We start from the raw sequence: 23,590 nt of genomic DNA, 5'->3' as shown, positions 1-23,590 counted from the left end.
GCGGCGTTAATAAAATGGCGCCCATACTGATGGTGGTGGGGGCCCCCTCAGAAGCTCTTATGGTGGGGGCCCCTGGGCTGGAGCCCCGCCTGCCCCGCCTATAATTTGGCCCTGCTGAGAACAGTACCCGCTGTCCCATTCAAAATTGTCTAGTCTTCACTCTTAGTCTTTATTCACTTAAAGCTTCCAGACTGTCATACAGTAACTCTGTTGCTGCTTTTACAAAGCACAGCAGCAACAGTGGAGATGACTTTGCTTGCTTCTGGGCTCTGCATAGGCAGCAACTAAGATGATAAAGCGATCAGTGTAATTATTAAACTGTCACTGTCTATGAAGAACAAAACAGCTGATGAAAAAACCATCTACAGTGCTAGCCAAAAGTATTGGCACCCCTGCAATTCTGTCAGAGAATACTCAGTTTCTTCCTGAAAATGATTGCAATCACAAATTCTTTGGTATTATTATCTTCATTTAATGTGCTTGCAATGAAAAAACACAAAAGAGAATGAAATAAAAATCAAATCATTAATCATTTCACACAAAACTCCAAAAATGGGCCAGACAAAAGTATTGGCCCCCTAATGCGGGCGTCACATGGTACGATCTATCGTGCAATCGCACAAACGATCGTACCCGCCCCCTCATTTGTGCGTCACGGAAAATTTGTTGACCGTGGCGCACAAAGTCGTTAACCCTCATCACACGCACTTACCTGCTGAGCGACGTCACTGTGGGCGGCGAACATCCTCTTCCTGAAGGGGGAGGGATGTTCGGCGTCACAGCGATGTCACACAGCGGCCGGCCAATAGAAGCGGAGGGGCGGAGATGAGCGGGACGTAAACATCCCACCCACCTCTTTTTGTTTCCGCATTGCCAGCGGGACGCAGGTAAGCTGTGTTCGTCATTCCCGGGGTGTCACACGGAGCGATGTGTGCTGCCCCGGGAACGATGAACAACCGGCGCACAGAAGAAGAAACGACTTTTTGAAAATGAGCGACGTGTCAACGAGCAACGATAAGGTGAGTATTTTTGCTCGTTCACCGTCACTCGTAGCTATCACACGCTATGATATATCAAACAATGCCGGATGTGCGTCACTTACGTGACCCCGCCGACATATCGCCTGATATATCGTACCGTGTGATGCCCGCATTAGCCTAATACTTGGTTGCACAACCTTTAGCCAAAATAACTGCGAACAACTGCTTCCAGTAACCATCAATGAGTTTCTTACAATGCTCTGCTGGAATTTTAGACCATTCTTCTTTGGCAAACTGCTCCAGGTCCCTGAGATTTGAAGGGTGCCTTCTCCAAACTGCCATTTTGAGATCTTTCCAAAGGTGTTCTATGGGATTCAGGTCTTGACTCATTGCTGGCCACTCTAGTAGTCTCCATTGCTTTCTCTCAAACTATTTTCTAGTGCTTTTTGAAGTGTGTTTTCGGTCATTGTCCTGCTGGAAGACCCATGACCTCTGAGGGAGACCCAGATTTCTCACACTGGGCCCTACATTATGCTGCAAAATTTGTTGGTAGTCTTCAGACTTCATAATGCCATGCACACGGTCAAGCAGTCCAGTGCCAGAGGCAGCAAAGCAACCCCAAAACATCAGGGAACCTCCGCCATGTTTGACTGTAGGGACCGTGTTCTTTTCTTTGAATGCCTCTTTTTTTTTCCTGTAAACTCTATGTTGATGGCTTTTCCCAAAAAGCTCTACTTTGGTCTCATCTGCAAAAAGAGCCACAGCCACACCATGATTTACCAGACACATATATGGATAATGACCATCATAATATGCATAAGGACCTGGATGGGGACTGAGGATAAGTCGTAATTTATTACAAACGAGGAGAAAAACAAACGACCAAAATCCAAAGTGCAAAAGTGAAGTCTTTATTAGCATAGGGGTAGGTGCGGGGCGGCACAGTACAAGTGAGGGCACGGACAATCAATCAATGACCACAATGTACAGACAATTTGTCAAACAGATAGTATATCCATAATATAATCACATAACATCAGTCATTATGTATGTGAGAAACAAATTGATGATTTGTACTATATATATAGATACAAATGTCAACAGGCAAAATTGCATCAACATAAGGAGGGAACAATTTCCCACATATCCCATGCGTCTGGGTACCCAATTAATTGCAATATATTAATTCTAAAGAACGAAGTTACAATAACATTTAGAAAAAATTCTTTTTAAAGGGAACCTCAGAGATTGCGTATCAGTGATTAGATCTAATGATGCACATTACCTGTATTGACAACAATTTGTAGACTGACATATTAAACATCAATGGCAAAATGTGATCATATCCAATGGTCACATACTGCACATAACACAGTGATGAAAGTAGATGGATATATAGGTACAACGTCAACCAGGCAGAGCTATATCATTGTATAATAAAGGGAGAACTTTTCTCCTCATATTCTATCTATGTGGGTCCCCAATCCCATAGTAAATGGCATGACTGATGTCATGCCATGTCCTTCCCGACGGCCGTTTCGGCTGGAAGCCTTCGTCAGGGGGCCCACTGACCACCATCTCTTCCAGGTATAGTGTTATATCTGACATTTATATCACGCTTTGTGGAGGTTTTCCCCTTTGTGCATATAGACATTATGGCTACATCAGTCATGCCATTTACTATGGGATTGGGGACCCAGGCGTGCACCTGAACTTAATCATGGACCCTTTATAAAGGGTATATGCTATGGACTGCACATACCTCCTGATGAAACCGGCAGTGCGGTGAAACGCGCGTTGAGGTTGGAGTAGGTGCAACTTGCGGTGCTGCTGTGGACGCATATTCTGTACAAATGACAACAGGTAATTGGACTGAATTATGGGGCTAAGTAGATAGATGGGGGCAATACTATAGGCACATGCCTGCTACTTTAAACTCTCATGGCATGCAAATTATAGTGCCCTTTAATCAATCTATACAGTGTATGTTGACATACCCATATTCCATATAGGGTGTTTATATTTTCATACTAGTATAAAATTCTACAACATTGGTATCCTATACTATATATATGTAGACTACATCCCCATTGGTCCACTCCTGTAAACATATGATATGTCCATTTACACTGGCCGTTACTATACGGGCAGATGCAGCTACTGTAGTATTGTGCCACTCCTTATAAGTGCGGCTTGACATCCCTCCCTATATCCCAAAAATGTTATCCTGTGTATGATGAAATTTTTATATGATTTCTGCACGAGCACTTTGTACAAATAAAATTTGATGTTTCAAATATAGAGTACGATTCCTGGATTCTTTATAGGTTGCTATCTAGGGAGGTTAGCCATAGTGGCATGGGCTTGAAACTTCTTGATGACACTGTGCACCGTAGACACAGGAACTTTCAGGTCTTTGGAGATGGACTTGTAGCCTTGAGATTGCTCATGCTTCCTCACAATTTGGATTCTCAAGTCCTCAGACAGTTCTTTGGTCTTCTTTCTTTTCTCCATGCTCAATGACACAGGACAGAGGTTGAGTCAACTTTAATCCATGTCAACTGACTGCAAGTGTGATTTAGTTATTGCTAACACCTGTTAGGTGCCACAGGTAAGTTACAGGTGCTGTTAATTGCACAAATTAGAGAAGCATTACATGATTTTTCAAACAGTGCCAATACTTTAGTCCACCCCCTTTTTTATGTTTGGTGTGGAATTATATCCAATTTGGCTTTATGACAATTTTTTTTTTTTCATTGAAGACAAATTAAATCAAGATAATAATACCAAAGAATTTGTGATTGCAATCATTTTCAGGAAGAAACTGAGTATTATCTGACAGAATTGCAGGGGTGCCAATACTTTTGGCCAGCACTGTATACTGTTGCTCTGCTTAGGTACTGTAGTCTGGGGTGAGCCGCCTTACTCTGAGCAAAACTAGTGCTAACTAGGTGCCAGTACTTACTCCTCTCATGCCTAACTAGTAGAAGCAGTGCTTAGTGGCCTTTTGGTGAAGATTCCTTAAGGGCTTTCCATGTTATCCCAGATCATATTGATTAAAGTAGACTGGGCAAAATTTTGCACCCTCTTAAAATTTGGTACCTAGAACAAACTGCCTGTGGTCCCTCTTCCCACATTTTAGGCCACTACTTTCTTCTCACGCCTGCGATTCACACAGCTGGTTCTTGCCATCTTACTGCAGCCACCAACCTGCATCTGACCAGCTTGCTGAGTTTTCTCATGCAACTTCCCCAGTTCTGCTGCATTTGCCTGTTCCTTGTGAGTCTCCTCCTTGCTATAAGGAGGCGTGGCCAGCTCTGCAGTAATTTCTATTTCCTGTGTCCTGCAGAGTGTTTATTCTTTGGCCTATCCTCTTACCCTTGGTATATTATCCCAGCTATATATTTATCCAGTTTCCACTTGAAGATTTCCATTGATGGAGAGCTCCCCAACTCCCGCGGGAGCCTGTTTCACTCCCTTACTGCCCTCACTGTCAGAAAGCTTTTTCTAATGTCTAATCTGAATTTCCTTTCTTTAAGTTTCATCCCATTGCTTCTTGTACTTCCTTGTGCTAATAAGAATAGGGTAGTTCCCTCTGCCTTGTGACTACCTTTCAGATATTTGTAGACCGCTATTAAGTCTCCTCTCATTCTTCTCTTTTTCAAACTAAATATCCCTAGTTCTTTTAGCCGTTCTTCATATGACATGGTTTGCAGACTTTCTACCATCTTGGTTGCTCTTCTCTGGACTTGCTCCAATCTATCGATGTCTTTTTTGAATTGGGGTGCCCAGAACTGTACACAGTATTCCAGATGGGGTCTGACCAGGGCAGAGTATAGGGGGATAATTACCTCTCTTGATCTAGATTCAATGCTTGTCTTGATACATCCCAGAAATTTGTTGGCCTTTTTAGCTGCAGCTTCGCATTGTTGGCTAATGTTGAATCTGGGTTCCACTATTATGCCCAAGTCCTTTTCCCCGGTGTTATTACCCAGTTCTATTCCTCCCATACTTTATATGCTTTTTACATTTCTTTTACCCAGATGAAGAACTTTGCATTTGTCCCTGTTAAAAACCATTCTGTTCTCCACAGCCCATTGTTCGAGTTGCCTCCCTTTAGTTCTAACCTCTCCTTTCTTGTCCTCGCTTATGTTTCCTGTACGTATGCTGTTTGTCCAGTTCTTGGACTTTCTGACCATGTTGTTCGGTTTTGCCTTGTTTGTCTTGTGCGCTCTGACCCACCGATCAGCTGCTGCAGGCTTGAAGACTGCCCTGGAGTAGCACATGGTAACTACCTGTGGCTCAAGTCTATCATCACCTTCAAAGGCCCTAGCAAAAACCAGGTAGCCGCCTAGTTTCACCCATCCAGTGTAAGCCTGGCCCATGAAGCAGTGGGTCCACACCCACCAGCCATCACATTTAAATTGCCTTCAAGCATATTAGTCACCCTGAAAAACCACTTATCCATAACTCTTCATTGATTGGTAGCTGATGTATTGTTCATATTCTGCTTAGAAACGGGGTCCCAAGGAAACCTTGTTTTTCTGCTGGGCATTCACATACAGATTGAGGGTCTCCTCAAGACAACCTTTCACCAAAGAAAAGAAGCAATTTGTCTTATGAGGAAATCAAGTGCTAACAACAGGTATTCTTAATCTTGGGCAGATGCATCCACCATATGTCTACACAGCAGGAAAGAATCTTCTTGCTGTGGAGGGAACAAAGTTTAGTAGATTAACTGCTCCTTTAAGGCACATTGTGGTTCTTTTAAAACTTTTTTTAGTACACTTGGTATACTGAAGCAAATATAGTTCAGTTGGGAAGAACTATATGGCAAATGTTCATTATATTTTTTACATCACTTATACAATGTGTGTAGACAGTGGCATACTATTAACAGGCATAAGGATCATGACTGCAGAAGGTCTGTGAAAGAAAGGGGCTCACTGACACATTTCATCTGGATGTATGTGTAGCGCCCCATGGGGCAGGTGCATTTAACCTACTCGTCGCTGGGCCGTCGACTGTCGTTGTCACAGACCTAGCCTGGTTCTGTTGCCTCTAGGTGTACAGAAGATGGCTGGGGAAGGGATGATGGGGGTAGTGATGAGGTGAATGTCGTGACGCCACCTGTTATATGCGGCCAGGGAGTGGGCCGCCGCTGCTGTTGCTGTCCTCCGGGTGAGATGGTAGTAGCAGCCAGGGATGGTATCGCTCTCCACTGGTAGAGCGGGTCCCAGGCAGGATGATGAGGGGAGTAATAATGGTGACTCGGAGCGGCAGTATGGGTAATAAAGAGTCAGAGTTTATAGCTGCGGTTCCAGATTGTTTACTCACTTTTGTACGATGCCGCTCACCCAGGTAATACCGGTCACTTGCTATGATGGGCTCTGTTGTACCCTAATCCCTTTAGAGATCAGTCTGGTTTGGTGTTCAGTGGGTTTCTCCTTGTAATGCCTGTCTGTGGATCCCCTGGCTTGAAGCTACGAGGGGACCCTGGGTTTCACGAGATGTACTCTTGTCCCTTTCTGCAGGTGCCCCGGTTCCGATGTGGGGCCCGTCTTGAAGCGAGACCCCGGATCCTATATGGCACTGTGCTGTCGGGTGCTGTGTGGTCAGGTAAGCTTGAAACTTTCCCCATCCAGGCAGATTCAGCAAAACCAACGTGAAGTATGATCTTCCCTATGGTCCTGCCACCCTGCGTGGCATCGGTTCCATCTGCAGCAGAGATTACACTCTCCGCGGCAACCATTGTGAACTTTTCCTCCTTCCCACCGGATCACCAGTAAGGCATGTGTGCTCCGCTGCTCTCCTGCTGGAGAACTCTCAACTGTTGTGTTGGCTCCTAACTCCGCCTACTGGCTGCGCTCCCCCCTCCCAGGTCCAAAGCTAGTGGGACTGGGGCCCCTGTTGAGGGCATCCTGTAAATGCCACTCTGTTGGTGACCCCTTTATTACCCGACCCTAGCCCAGTCCCCAGTGGGAACAGGGCAACCTGGTGTGCATTTGAGTGTGTAATGTGGTGAAACTGAGACTGACCTCCTCAAGAACCGGGTTTAGCATTACGCCCAATGTTGAGTGCAATACTCTGTGGTAACTGAAGACTCAGGGGTGCCACATATGGCCTTAGATACACGTTCAGTTGAAATGCAATGTGGCGCCTTTGGCTCCCTGCAACACAATTGCTTTATATGCTGCAATCAGAGGCTGGAAGCTGATGTCGTATTGTTCTGTTATTTTATTTTAATGGGGTGTTGGGATGAAGATATATGTCTATGGGGTCCACATATCTGACAAACATGGGGGTGTGGGCACAGGTCCGAATTTTGTACTGTGGCACCTCGCACTGTACCAATGTCACTCCCTAGAGGAAGCGGTATCTGCGGTGCCTCATTATTCCCAAAGACAATATACGTTGTATGTACTATGCAGAGAGTAAGATGTTTGTGGAGCTCTGGTAATGATTTTGCATTGGGTCACGTCACTTTGGGATTACCGTAAGCAAAAAAACTAACAATTTATTATTAGTTTGACTTCATATAGGGAGTTGATGTATGTCATGGACCAAGCAAATGTCATAAAGTGTTTACATTTTAAATGACTTATCTGAGTTAGAATTATATTTTACTATAGCCATTTTATGTATTTACACATTAGTTTAATCTTTATACCTGTTACATTTGCCATTACGTTCCTAAAGTCTATTGATGTAATTTATTTAGAGTCCACGGTGCCAGGAAAAGCAATTGTGATGGGTGCCACCTCTGGCGTCAACTAGTGTTTCTCCTTGTCATCACTGCAGCAGCTTAATGAACTATATCCACATCTAACCAAAATACTGCATATTTTATTAACCTAGAAAACAATTCATAAATTTGTTAGTGTAATTTTGTGCTATTTTTTAATCATCAGCCAGTGCTTTATTGTGAAGTAATCCTTAATTGATTGACATTTAATCACAGTCTTTGTGTTTTACTGTCCCTAGCCTCGTAAGAGGTAATTTTGTCTTTACTGTAGTTTAACAGCTGATGAAAAAGATTTAAGGAAACCTATAAACTTAAGATTGGTTAATAGCCTCTTATAAAAGAATATTATACATCTAGGATCCATTGCACAGATGTGATGCTCAATTGTAGAACTGTGCATGGGGTTTATTAAATTACAGCACAAATCTTCAGTCTCCTGAATTATTGTTCATGTTGGTATTGTTAGGCAAATGGGGAGACGCATTATTGCTTCCAGTTGTTCATATCACTGTGCTCTAATACAGTCGGAGACAGCTGGCACATTGCTTTAGGCAAATGTAGAGCAACAGCAGCTGTGGAGACCTGGACCCCAAGAGAAAGCAAGGCACCGCTGAGTCAGTACTGAGCCGCTCGTGAACTAATGTCCAGAAATTAAAATAAGACGTTCTGCTGCCAACGTACTGCAGTTTCTACAACTGACTGGTATTAGTAGTTTGCTGTAAACACTAATATATAATTGCTGATGAACAGAGTGATTAGCGGATTTTTGTAACGATGACAATTGGATGAGTTGTAAAAACACATTTTGGAGTTCAATTCCTGGTTTATTTCAGTCAATATATGAGGTTACATAAATCTCCCTGTAAAATGTATTTCATAATACTAATAATCCGTATAGTCGTAGACACACAAACAGCAAGGGCAGCCAACAATCGTTTGTGGTTGACTCAAATTCACACATTAATTCTTGCTCATTAAGCAGTTTACACCATAAATTTTCTGATATCAGCAATTGTAATAATTTTCCGATTGAAGACAATGGATGCAGTTTTGGTTAGATTTGAAAACAATATCCATATTATCAAATATACATATATTTAATTTGATACTAAATGTATATATACTATATATATATGTGTAAGATGGATAAAAAGTCGGAATGGGCAGACACTTGGCATATGAGATTTAATGTTGATAAATGTAGAGTAACGCACCAAGGACGGAGTAATCCTATAGCTGCGTATACATTAAATGGAAGTAAACTTGGGACTACAGAACAGGAGAAGGACTTGGGTATTCTCATTACAAATAAGCTGAGCAGCAGCACTCAATGTCAGGCAGCTGCTGCTAAAGCAAACAAGATTTTAGGGTGTAGAAAAAGAGAGATTAGATCCCGTGATCCCAACGTATTGTTATCCCTCTATAAATGAGATGTAAGCCCACATCTAAAATATGGGATCCAGTTTTGGGCTCCACATTTTAAAAATGATATTCAGAAGTTAGAGTCAGACAAAGGCTGGCATCTAGACTACTACAAGAAATGGAAGGCCTCACATATGATGAGAGGTTGAAAAGTTGGGCTTGTTTAGGTTAGAAAAAAGTCATCTCAGAGGAGATCCCATTTATATGTATAAATACATGTGTGGTTAATACAAAGGACTGGCATATGATTTATTCCTTCCAAAGACAATACTAAAGACCAGAAGGCATACACTGCGAGTGGAAGAAAGCCAGATAAATAGGCAAAAGCAGGACAGGGTTCTTTACAGTTAGAGCAATCAGACTGTGGAATGCCCTACCAAAAGAGTTAACAGAGAACAATAGAAGAAACACAGGCATTTTTTCTACACAGACATTTGATGTGTTCTTATGCCTGATGGTCCTGAGGAAGGGAACTGAGACTCCAGATTAATGGATCTTCATTTTGCACAGGTCTACGCGTTTCTGAATACCTGAGTGATCATTGGCGTGGCTCATAACAACCCTATTTTCTTCTATTGTTCTCTGTTATCTGCCGTTTGGGTTGCTGCTGCCGTGATCCTAGTTTTCCATGCCTATATAGTAGTTGTGACTTTCACAACTTCATTTGGTGAGTCTCCCTGTCTTTACCCCTTGTGTTATTGGGGTAAAACCCTATTGCGCTTCTTTTCCACAGCTCTCTACACAAGAGGTAGTAATGGCAGACACTGTAACAGTTTTATAAAAGGGCTTGATGATTTCCTCAGTACACACAACATTGTTATAGATGACTTTGTGACAAAAATTTATACTTGGCGGAGGAAGGTTGAACTTGATGGACCTAGGTCTTTTTTATAACCTATGTAAATATGTAACTATATATCCATACTATCAAATATATATACATAAATTTACATTGATAAACATAAGCATAAGATCAGGGGTTCTTCTGATGCACTCTTTAATTAAAGAATAAGATTTAGTCATACAGTGTATACAGTGTGTCCACCCATATCCTGTCCACCGCCATTAACTTGAGAACGGCGGCAGCTATAGGCATAGAAGTGGTGTCTAGGTATAGTAAGGTATCCATGCGCTACACAATGAAACCACCTATAGCGCCACCTGGTGGAAAACAAAGGAGTTAGTATTTTTTTCTTGACAACGGAACGAGATAGAGAAAAAAGTGAATTAAAAAATTGTAGGGCATCATCAATTCAATACAAATCGACACCTTGCATACAGATGTCAGGGGCTCTGCCAATGTGACATGGCACCAATAAACAGTTTCAACTAAATCTGAATTGCCTTCTTTACTTTGTACTGTGGCTCAAAACTAGTTTTCAACCACATATGGGATATTGGCATACTCAGGAAAAAATATTCAACAAATTCTACAGTATATTGTCTCCTGATACTCCAATGAATGTAAAAAAATTGGGACTAAAGCAACATTTTTGTAGTAAAAAACTTATTTTTTTCATTTTCATGGCTCAACGTTGTAAAATTCTATGAAGCAACTAGGGGTTTAAGGTGCTCACCAAACATTTAGATAAATTCCTTGAGAGGTCTAGTTTCCAAAATGGGGTCACTTGAGAGGAAGCTCCAATGTTTAGGCCCCTCAGGTGCTTTGCCAATGTGACATGGCACCTGCAAACCATTGCAACTAAATCTGAACTGAATTCTTCACCTTGTACGATGCCTCAAATGTAGTGATTACACAACAAGTCCTAAATTAATCATATGTCACAGACCACATTTGGATAAACTTTTATAACCCATAATCAACCCCAATACTGGTTGAGAAAAGTGACACAAGGTCTAAATGTATAAATAAATGTATTTAAATAACAAAATGATCTCAAGAATTAGATACAACAAAGGTGCTTCAGAGAATATTATGTGACTACTGGACATGTACAAAGAACAAAATACACTTGTTATAACAAAGTTAGATTCCAATTAATTACAAGTAATTATGCAGATCCTGTATTTAATACATATTGAAACATAGACCAATACATGTATATGAAAAATATGAACCAATTGGTATCAGTCTAGAATTGAAAACCGACATAGAGGGGGGGGGTGCCCTTGATATTTGTCAACCTTATAAATGATAAGCACCACTAATAGAAAGAATAATTATGTGTCTGGGAACAAACAAGGCGACTATATCATCATTAAAGTGAATGAACACTATCAAAATACCAACCCACAGTATATGGCAAATGCCAATGCCGAATTTCAAGCCCGGACTGAATACAGGGTGCATATGTAACAATAAAAGAATTAATGTAGCTAAAAGTAATATTACAAAGATGTAATATATGATTTTAGTATGAACCAAATTTGGAAATTATGATAGCCTTCATGTATAGAAGGAGTGACCAAAAGGAAGGTGGTAAACCCCAAAATAATTAATAGATTACCAAAATGGGTACAACCTTAAAGCCTAGAGGTCAACACCTGGCAGTACTATTAAGTACGACACTTGATGGCTATATAATGTACCTGAAAGAGGTGTATAGTCCAATCCCACGTCCACGTCCCAGAACCCCGACACGTGTTTTGCCCTTAAACGTTCTCAGGGAGTGTGTCAGGGGTCACGGACAAAATGTAGTATTCGACCACACTAATGTAGTGTAGTATAGCCTCAAATGTAGTGTTCGACCACATATGGGGTATTGGTGAACTCAGGAGAGATTGCACAACAAAATGTATGGTGCATTATCTCTTGTTACCTGTTAGTATAAATGTCATGAAAAAAGCTATTTCAGAATTACTGAGATCTGTTGAAGCGTTCCAGAGTTATCACCTTTCAAAGTGAAACTGGTCAGAATTGAAAAAAATGCCATTGTCATGAAAGTGAAAACCATGCTTTGGGGTAAAGGGGTTAAAGAGTGTGAATGTTTTATCTTTATATATACATGTTAATACAACCTTCCTCCCAGACTGCACAACACTCATGTTTTCAAAATGGCCGCTCATAGAACATCATGTGACCAGACTTGCCCATGAGTCTCTTCGAATTGAAAAACAGCTTTTTCTTGTATCCATTGACAACTGGTAACAAGTTGTTAACAGCTAAATGACGGAATGTATCTTTAAATTGTTGTAGCTAAATATTCATAACTACTCAGAGCTTGGCTGTTGACATTTGTGGAGGAATAATACAATGGGTTCTATAATCAGAGAAATCATTCATATTGAAAAGCATATTAGAAAATTATATTACTTTTTGTTTTATAAAAAAATGTTAATAATAATTTGTTGAAACCTTAAATTGACTTTGTATTTTTTGCTTACATTGCCTGTGTGAGCAGAGAAATCAGAACTAAATAGCAAAATTCATTAAGAATTTAATGGTAAAATAAAAAAAATGTATTTTCTTTTCTTTGTTCAACGCTATAAAATTCTGTGAAGCACCTGGGGGTTCAAGGTGCTCACTAAACATCTTGATTAATTCACTGAGGGGTCTAGTTTCCAAAATAGGGTCACTTGTGGGGGAGCTGTACTGTTTAGGCACCTCAGGGGCTCTCCAAACACGACAAGGCGTTCGCTAATGATTTCAGCCAATTTTGCGCTGTAAAGGTGGCATCACATGGTACGATATATCGTGCAATCGCCTGAGCGATTGCACCCGCCCCCGTCATTTGTGCGTCACGGGCAATTAGTTGCCCGTGGCGCACAAAGTCGTTAACCCCCTGTCACACGTACTTACCTCCCTAACGACGTCGCTGTGGGCAGCGAACATCATCCGGCAAATAGAAGCGGAGGGGCAGAGATGAGTGGGACATAACATCCCGCCCACCTCCTTCCTTCCCCATTGCCGGCGGGATGCAGGTAAGCTGTGTTCGTCGTTCCTGGGGTGTCACATGTAGCGATGTGTGCTGCCTCGGGAACGACGAATAACTGGCGCGCAGAAGGAGGAACGACATTATGAAAATGAACGACGTGTCAACGAGCAACGATAAGGTGAGTATTTTTGCTCGTTAACAGTCGTTCGGAGATGTCACACGCTACGACATTTCTAACGATGCCAGATGTGCGTCACAAATTCTGTGATCCCGCCGACATATCGTTAGATATATCGTAGCGAGCGTGTGATGGGGCCTTAAAAGTCAATTGTGCTCCTTCCCTTCCGAGCCCTGCCGTTCACTCAAACAGTAGCTTTCCACCACACATGGGTTATCGGTGTACTCAGGAAAACTTGCACAACAAATTCTATGATGCAGACATTTTTGGCTAAAGTAACATTTTTCTGGGAAAAAGTACAATTTTTATTTTTTTCTGTATACATTGCTGTAGTTCCTGTGAGGCACCTAAGGGGCTAATATCTTCTTGGATGTAGTTTTGAGCAGTGTGAGGGGTGCAGTTTTAGAGTGATGCCACTTTGGGGTATATTCTGTCACCTAGGCCCCTCAGAGTCATTTCAAATGTCATGTGGTCCCTAAAAAAATGATTTTGTACATTTTCTTGGAAAAATGCGAAATTTCTGATAAACTTTGAACCCTTCTAATTTTGTAACAAGAAAATTATGTTTCAAAAATTGTGCTGGTGTAAAGTTAAGGTAGACATGTGGGGCATTTTATATATTAACTATATTGTATGATATATCGCTCTTAACTTTGGTTTAAGGGCATAAAAATTCACAATTTGTAAATTGCGCAATTTTAAAACTTTTCTACAAATTTCGATATTTTCATAAATAAATGCAAAAAATATTGTCCTACATTTACCACATGAAGTACAATATGTCACGAAAAAAAACATTCAGTGAATTACTAGGATCCTTTGAAGCATTCAAGAGTTATAATCTGTCAAACTGACAATGGTAAGAATTGAAAAAACTGGCCCAGTCATAAATAGTCATAAAGATGAAAATAGGGGGTGGGTAAAGGGGTTAAAAGAATATGCATTCCAAAACAGAGTGTGCGGCAATTGCTTACATCTGGAGTGGTACCTGGCGGCTTCCTTCCCTCAAAAGCCAAACCTCACCTTAGAGGTTCTAGTGAAGATGAGGTAGTTGATAAGTTAGGTCCTTGGAAGGTAAACCCCATGATGCAGTGTGTCCACCCACCAGCATGACACTTTTACAGACACAATCAGTGGCTTTGCAGTTTAACAATGTCTTTATTCTATATGGCTATTTAATTCCTTTTACAACCGATGACATGCAAGTACTGTACATTGTAATGCTTGGGTTATCAACTGCCAATGACATAGCTTCTTCCAGAGACAGGTGGGGAGGGACTATGAACCATCATATCGCGTATTTGCCTATAAAGACCCTGAAGGGAATTCACTGTAGATAGATTAATCATTCCAGGAGGTTTCTCCTGCCTAATGTCTGAACTGAGCGCAGTGCTCCTCCACTTTATGATTTCCCTGAACCAACTTGAGGACTCTTTATTCAGCAACAGTGACCTTATCTGGGTCATCATAAATGAGTGCCAGAGTAGAGAAAAATTGTCAATGGAGGAAAAAACCGGACAATCCTCAGGAGGAAAAATGCCCAAGTCTGAGAATCTGCACAGAGCAACGATAGAATAATAGCCACTCATTGACTCTCCCCTCTGAATGTGGCAGGACAGAGACAAAAATACATCTTACATGGGGAAAGAAAGATGGAAAACTTTCCTCAGTCCCAGTCAAAGCACTCTGGTTAATTTACCTTAGGTTTAGAAGACAGTTTTGTGTGAACTAAAACCTCTGTAGCAGCGGATAATACATGTTTTGGTTAGCATTTGATGTCAGCCACCTTTAAGGGCAAGGACACTAACTGTGCTGCCAGGAAGTCCACAGCATCCATGATGGCTTCTCAGCACAAAAAAAAATGGAGTGGGCTGATGATAATGTGATAATTGAGGTATCAACTCACACAGGGAGAAATAGGTAAAAAGCTGGAACTGACCCAGCTGGATCCTGTGCAGACTAGAGATTCAGACCCCGCAGTCCCTAGTAGTACCTGCGTAGGTAGCTAAAATCCCCTATGAGGACTATTAAATACTGTAAAAGGTGATAAAAAAAGTTTTAAAAAATATAAGAAACCCACCACAAAAGTTCAAATCACCCCCCATTAAAATTAAAACAATTTAAAAAAAGATAAAATACACATATTTTGTATCCCTACATTCAAAAATGTCCAATCTCTCAAAATCTAAAATCAATTAATCTGTTCGGTAATCTGCATAACAAGAAAAAAATCAAACGACCAGTATTACGTTTTTTGGTTGTTGCAACATTGCAATAATATGTCATAAAATGCAATCAAAACATTGTATCTACTCCAATATAGTAACAGTAAATCAGCTCAGGTTGCAAATAAACCCTCACACAGACTCTTATCCTAAAAAATTAAAATGTTAGGGGCCTCAAAAAAATTGGCAAAATTATTTTGTTTGACAAATTTATACATTTTTTATCACTTAAAAAAACCTATAAATGTGTGGTATCTACATACTCAGACTCACCTGGGGGATTACATGGCCAGGTCAGTATTACTATATAGTGAGTATGGTAAATAACCCCCCTGAAAAACGTTGCAAAACTGTACTTTTTTTTTTCAATCTCACAGCACTTGTAATTTTTTTTTCCATTTTCTAGTACACTATGGGGCAGAATGAATGGTGTCACTCAAAAGTACAACTTGTCCCACGAAAATCAAGCCCTCATGCCCATCATAGTAAAGAAAAAATAAAAACCGTTATTGCTCTTTGAAGAAGGTGAGGGAAAAACAAAAATGCAAAATCGTTCTGGGGTGAAGGGGCTAGGGTGGCGTTACACGAGACGATATATCGTGCGATCGCATGAGCGATTGCACCCGCCCCCATCGTTTGTGCGTCATGGGCAATTCATTGCCCGTGTCGCACAAAGTCGTTAAACCCCCGTCACACATACTTACCTCCCTAACGAAGCCGGAACATCCTCTTCCTGAAGGGGGAGGGACGTTCGGCGTCACAGTGACGTCACACAGCGGCCGCCCAATAGAAACGGAGGGGCGGAGATGAGCGGGGCGTAACATCCCGCCCACCTCCTTCCTTCCTCATTGCCGGTGGGACGCAGGTAAGTTGTTGTTCGTTGTTCCTGGGGTGTCACACGTAGCGATGTGTGCTGCCACGGGAACGACGAACAACCGGCGCGTAGAAGGTGGAACGACATTATGGAAATGAACGACATGTCAACGAGCAACGATAATGTGAGTATTTTTGCTCGTTAACAGTCGTTCGGAGGTGTCACACGGTACGACATCTCTAACGATGCCGGATGTGCGTCACGAATTCTGTGACCCCGACGACAGATCACACGATATATCATACCCTTAAAGTTTTGACTTCAATACAGTAGAGACATTGCTAATTGACCTGGTGAAAACAATGCATGCATACAAAGTCTGGACAAATAAGCTAATTAGTATTTAAAAACTTTGTTATGGTGTCAGATTTAAAGTGGTCTTTTCTCTAGTTTTAGCATGTTAAACTGGTCACATTACGGAATAATAGCTGCAGAGCTGAATATTTTTTTTTTAGTTTTTTTTATCTCTTTTGCTGAGATATTAGCTTGTAAAGTTCATATTCTAATTTTCATTAAGACAAAGGGAGCATTAACAGAGATTCATCTCTTGGTCTCTTGGGGGTGTTCTTTCTCCCTTGCATGATGTTCACCAATAATAAGCAGGAGGTGTCATGAAGAGGAAAAGAAAGAACACACCCCAAAGAGCTTAGAACATGCTTTCTCCTATGAAACATGCAATGATAGACAGCCCTGCTCTCCTCCGTGATAAAATATGCTTTATTATTATTATTATTATTATTATTATTATTATTTATTATTATAGCGCCATTTATTCCATGGCGCTTTACAAGTGAAAGAGGGTATACGTACAACAATCATTAACAGTACAAGACAGACTGGTATAGGAGGAGAGAGGACCCTGCCCGCGAGGGCTCACAGTCTACAGGGAATGGGTGATGGTACAATAGGTGAGGACAGAGCTGGTTGCGCAGTGGTGTCCTGGACTGAGGGCTATTGTAGGTTGTAGGCTTGTATGTATGTATATGTATTATCTGCAAGCACAATTCCATGGTGTGGCCAGTTTAACATACTCAAAGTGGTCAAAATTCCTCTAAAAGTAAAGTGTCAGTGACTCATATTCCAGATCTCAATGCATTAGTACAATTTCAAATATAAGTACTTCGGAAATCAGTGGATATGCGGACCATATTGAAATCTGCAATAATGTTTTATGTGATGTTCTGGTTAGTAACAAAAAGTTCATTTTTTAGATTGAGGGATCTCTAAAGGCACATTTAAAGGTCCTAAAAAGATTTCAGTGTCGTCTCCCTTTTGGTACCAATATTTTGTAAATTGTCTATTCTATTCAAAATTTGTCTCTGGGATATAGGCAATTGATTCTAATGTAAAAAAAAGAAATAACACCACTTGAAACCCCCTGCTACATCATAACCAGTGCCTAGTTGGTCACCACCAGTATGCACCACCAGTGTCCACCGAGGCCAGTGGTTTCCTACATCAGATGTTATCTCTTCCAGGACTAGATAGGATCACTGGAATCATTTGCAAGAGAAATTGGCGATTCAAGGGATAGTAATAATAATTTTTTTATTTTATTACATTCCCTACATTAAGGACAATTTTGTACAATCCTGGAAAAAACTTTTGTAGCTATGAAAGGAATGTAGCATTATGTCAATGTGATTAAACTGTGTAGGGCACATTTTATTTATGAATGTAATAATAAGTAAAACAGTATAAGTCAAGACATAAATCCTTGTGGGAATAACCTCTAAAGAGTCCAATAAGCTTCTAGCAAAACTATGTGGTCACACATATGACCTTCCACATTTCATGGTGACCAGCAGAGTGACATACCCATTTGCTTCCGAGCAGGAGAACCTTATTTCCTAACTCCATTAAGTTTTTTTTCTATTATAAGTGACTTCAACACTTTACATATTTCAGTCCTACAAACTTTCCATCACGTATTTTCCTTTACATAGAAGTCCATTAGCATGTTGCAATATTCATGTTCTACATAGAAAAAAACATATTTCAGTGTTGTATAGAAAGCATTTTTTCTCACATAATCCTCATAAAGTAGGTCTCGCTGCACAGGATGAAAAAAAAACTATGTACTTGTAAATGTAGTGTCCCAGTTGTACAGATAAACACATACTGTATTGTAGAGATCTAGTACTTCGGATGACAAACATGCAATTTCAGTTTGCAAATTTTCCCATTTTGCCATCTACCTATTTGTCTAAAGCTATGTTCACATGTAGCAGAATTGTTGAGGAAAATTTCCTTAGCAATCCAACAGAGTTCATCAGGGACATCTGCAGCAGCAAATACACACCTGATAATGCAGATTTGCTGCTGGGAATCTGGGAAGATAAAAAATGAAAAAAGTAAATTGTAAAAACTACAGCACTTTTTACAAAATATGCCTATGCACAATCCAACCCACTACACTACTCATCACGTAAAGAGACTTCTGTTGGACCAGGCAATGGAGGCAATGAAGCTCCAAGGACAGCGGTGTATAGACTTCTTGCATTAAAATTTGCAACGACTAGTCCACATGTCAACTGAATTCTTTGCAGATTTTTCCACATTATGTTAATGAATTTATTAAAAGTATATACAGTTTACTGCTAAGGTATACAATTCTTATACTACAACAAAGTGGAGGAAAGCTTGACACGCCCAATGGAATAGGTCACCACACATCCATGGAGTGCAACGATATGAAGTCCGCCAGGTGGACTATAACTGAATAGAACATAAGATGTGCCGATATCTTTACCTTCTATTCAATTCTTATACTAGTATAGTATACAAGTGCCAATGAAATTTATTAAGTGTATACATTTTACTGCTATTGTGTCTATTGCTTTTACATCTGAAAATCTGGAATGAAAATCTTGAGGATATCTGTGCTGTGTAAACAATAACATACCATATTAAAAATTATATTTCTGAACCACGCGATGCTAATAATGATACTGATACACTTCAAGGAAAAAAATGACTTGTCCTTCAAAACTAGAATGATTTTGAATGTAAAGTAAACAGATAACATTGTCTCATCGTATTAAATGAGTAAAATTGCAAATTGATTGTAAAAAGATACAACTTTGCTGTTATACCTATGTATTGCCCCAAAGTGGTTGTGTATGTGTCTTTAAGATGTAACAAAGCTGACAGCTACTTTATTTGGTTTACACTCTGCTAACATTTCCCTTTGCAGATATTGAACATGTGAATTCAGCACATAGAAGTGGTTTATATATGCACAATTTGATGTACCAGATTGTTAAGGGTTAATAAAGCAGCACTGATTTCCATATATGGCATACATTTCACCTGGTAGAAACACATCACCATGTCTCTGGGCTTAGCAGTATCACGGTCCTCTCCCTGCTGTTTTGAGACTAGTGACAACCTTTGGACTGGAATCTCCCATCTCCATCTAGACTCCTCATTTAAACGAGGTTTTCTTTTCATTGGCATCTCATGAGGTAATTTCAGTTTTGTTGCCAGCAGCTCTAAGCAGGGCAGGTCAGCTGTTACTGCTTTGGGTCCATTTAGGTTTAATACTGAAGCCTTCCCAGCAGTCTTTGCTGCTGTTAGAATGATTTCTACTTTGGCCAGTCTGGTGGAAGGAACTGCTGAGGTTTTGTCCTATGCCCATCCACCGGCTACTTTACAGATCTTCTACACTGAAGTTTGGTGTTTTGTATCTTTCTGTTTATTCCCCGTCTGTCTTTCCTTTCCATCTGTTTTTATTAGTTTAGCAGCAATTCTAGTGCAGTTGTCAGCCTCCTCACTAGACAGGGTGAGTTTAAGGCTAGCTGAGGGACCCAGGAATCCTGCTCATCGATCGGTTGAAAGAACCTGTATAGGGATGCTAGAGAGCTAAGAAGTCAGCTTGAGGTAAGTGCAGGAGGTGCCCCCTCACCCCTCTCCCTAGGAGCAGGGACCTCCGCTGTATCATGACCCCAGTGTGTACCCAATTTTGTGGTGTTTTTTGGTATTGCGTCAGACGCCCGTTGGTCTTATCGGGTGTGTCACGCATTGTAGCATTGTATCCAGACATCTCCAACCCCGTGCGTTACAAGCAGGGAAGGAAAGAAGACTGTGTAGTGTCTATGGGCTGATCTGGAGAAGCTGAAAGGGAAGTTAAGGGAGCAGCCATAGCTCCTATATATCAGAACCCAGAGCGTCAGTTGCAGAAAATTGCGCGCTTAGGATTGTGCATAACAGCAGAAGGAGAAGCTAAGGAATTACTGCATCTGTTGTTTAACCACATTACTATCCTGGAAATGTAAACTGAAAACAAGTAAAGGTGTTTTTCTACTGCGCCACTGGCTTTCCTGTTTTCTGGACTAATTGGAGTGGACCACATTACAACACACTGCTAGGAAACAGAGGTAAATTAAGTGCAGGCTAATGTCACAAATTCTTCTTTTTGTTTTCTTCTTTTTGTCACAGCCAGTAGTGGTGTCAGAACTACTGCAAACCAAGTGATAAATAATACTAGAGCTTTCTGAAATACAGAAGATACTAAAAAAGGGGGCTATTGCAATACCTGAATAGATGGGTAGTGCTGTTGGTAATAAAATAGGACCTGTGTGATGACCTATCAAGAACGTAGACACAAATGGAAAATACAAACACTGTGCAGCATTATTAGGCAAGTTGTATCTTAGAGGATTTTTTTATTATTGATCAACAACTATGTTCTCAATCAACCCAAAAGACTCATAAATATCAACGCTTAATATTTTTGGAAGATGGAGTGGTTTTTTTTTTAGATTTGGCTATCTTAGGAGGATGTCTGTTTGTGCAGGTAACTATTACTGTGCAGAATTATTAGGCAACTTAATAAAAAGCAAATATATTCCCATCTCACTTGTTTATTTTTACCAGGTAAACCAATATAACTGCACAACATTTAGATATAAACATTTATGACATGCAAAAACAAACCCCCCAAAAAATAGTGACCAATATAGCCACCTTTCTTTATGATGACACTTAACAGCCTACCATCCATAGATTCTGTCAGTTGCTTGATCGGTTTACGATCAACATTGCGGGCTGTAGCCACCACAGCCTCCCAGACACTGTTCCGAGAGGTGTACTGTTTTCCCTCCCTGTAGATCTCACATTTTATCAGGGACCACTGGTTCTCTATGGGGATCAGATCAGGTGAACAAGGGGGCCTTGTCATTATTTTTTCGTCTTGTAGACCTTTACTGGCCATTGCTTGAAGAAGTTGTCTTCCAGAAACTGGCAGTAGGTCTGGGAGTTGAGCTTCGCTCCATCGTCAACTTGAAAAGGTCCCACAAGTTCATCTTTGATAATACCAGCCCATACCAGTACCCCATCTCCACTTTGCTGGCGTCTGATTTGGAGTCGAGCTCTCTGCCCTTTACTGATCCAGCCTCTCGCCCATCCATCTGGCCCATCAAGAGCCACTCTCATTTCATCAGTCCATAAAACCTTTGAAAAATCAGTCTTAAGATATTTCTTGGCCCAGTCTTGACGTTTTATCTTATGTTTCTTGTTCAAAGGTGGTCATTTTTTAGCCTTCCTTACCTTGGCCATGTCCCTGAGTATGGCACATCTTGTGCTTTTTGATACTTCAGTAACATTGCAGCTTTGAAATATGGCCAAACTGGTGGCAAATGGCATCTTGGCAGCTTGAAGCTTGATGTTCCTCAATTCATGGGCAGTTATTTTGCGCCTTTTTTGCCCAACACGCTTTTTGCGACCCTGTTGGCTATTTGCCATGGAAAGGTTGATTGTTCGGTGATCATGCTTTAAAAATTTGGCAATTTCAAGACTGTTGCATCACTCGGCAAGACATCTCACAATTTTGGACTTTTCAGAGCCCGTCAAATCTCTCTTCTGACCCATTTTGCCAAAGGAAAGGAAGTTGCCTAATAATTAAGCACACCTTATATAGGGTGTTGATGTCATTACACCACACCCCTCCTCATTACAGAGATGCACATCACCTGATTTACTTAATTGGTAGTTGGCTCTCAAGCATGTACAGCTTGGAGTAGGACAACATGTATAAAAATTATCATGTGATCAAAATACTCATTTGCCTAATAATTCTGCACATAGTGTATTACCATTCTAATTTAAAATTGTATCACAATTGAATTACACTCCCCACTCTATGTCTCTTTCAGGGTGTACTGCAATGCCTCCTAGTAGTTCTAGATAGGCCGTTCACTGAGTGCAAAGGCTTTCCAGTTTCATTTTGAGAATGTTTTTAACTCCTTTACAACCAAGTATGTACTGACACATCCTTGTTCGCCTTGCTCCGGTTACCGTGTGCTCCAGCAGCGAACCCATGATAATCCCCGCACATGTCTGCTGATCTGTTCAGCAGACATGTGTGGCTAGCAGGTGCTGGTGGATTGCAATTCCACCTGAGCCTTTTAACCTCTTTGATTGCACTGTCAAAATCTGATAGCATGATCTAATGTGCATGGGCGAGGGTTGCGCCGTTCCCTGCGCCATCGGCAGCCCCACGACACAATCACAAGCCGCGTGTTGTCATGACGAGTGTTGTCATGACAGCGGGGTCAGATGATGACCACTGACACTGTGATGAATCACTTCCTGAGACAGCCAGTAAAGTGCAGGCAGGTGATCGCATGGTACAGACATAAAGTCCCCTAGGAAGTCTAGTAAAATCAATAAAAAAAGTTTAAAAAAAAGCTTAAAACATATGAAAAGATAAAAAAACCCTAAAAGTTCAAATCACCCCCCTTTCACCAAATTGAAAATAAAATAATAAAAAAATTAAAAAGTACACATATTTGGTATTGCCAAGTTCAGAAATGCCTGATCAATCAAAATATAAAATCAATTAATTTGATCAGTACATGCATGGCATAGCAAGAAAAAATTCCAAATGCCAAAATTTAGTTTTTTTGATTGCTGCAACATTGCATTAAACATTGCAACTATGCAAAAATGCTATAGTAAAAACGTCAAGACACAAAAAATAAGCCATCACTTAGCCCCAGATCTCAAAAAATGAGAACGCTACAGGTTTTGGAAAATGGCAACAAAAACGCTATTCTTTTTTTGGACAAACATCTGAATTTTTTTCACCACTTAGATAAAAGTAAAAGTATACATATTTAGTATCTACAAATTTGTACCAACCTGAGGCATCATACCGACACGTCAGTTTTACTATATTGTGAACATGATGAATAAAAGACGCCCAAAAAAATCATTTAATTGCACTTTTTTTTGCACTTACACCGCATTTGGAATTTTTTTCCCATTTTTCAGTACACTTTATGGAAAAACATGGTTTTATTTAAAAGTACAACACGTCCCGTAAAAA

At 40.6% G+C, this 23,590-nt stretch overlaps 1 long non-coding RNA gene across 4 annotated transcripts in view; it reads left to right on the top strand.

Annotated features, from left to right (window-relative positions):
- The window catches only part of LOC142291883 (uncharacterized), a 484,372-nt gene that overhangs the window by 283,888 nt on the left and 176,894 nt on the right, over positions 1-23,590 (top strand). The window contains exon 3 of one of the 4 annotated variants that reach the window (XR_012750552.1): positions 6,515-6,599. The exons of the other annotated variants lie outside the window; for them this stretch is intronic. This is a non-coding gene — a long non-coding RNA (uncharacterized LOC142291883). The remainder of the gene's footprint in view (positions 1-6,514; positions 6,600-23,590) is intronic. 4 annotated transcript variants of the gene reach the window in all.

The sequence above is a fragment of the Anomaloglossus baeobatrachus genome, chromosome 2 (genome assembly GCF_048569485.1).
Source record: "Anomaloglossus baeobatrachus isolate aAnoBae1 chromosome 2, aAnoBae1.hap1, whole genome shotgun sequence".
NCBI lineage: Eukaryota > Metazoa > Chordata > Amphibia > Anura > Aromobatidae > Anomaloglossus > Anomaloglossus baeobatrachus.
Note: the sequence above shows the minus strand (reverse complement) of the source record. Positions and strands in the feature narration are given on the sequence as shown.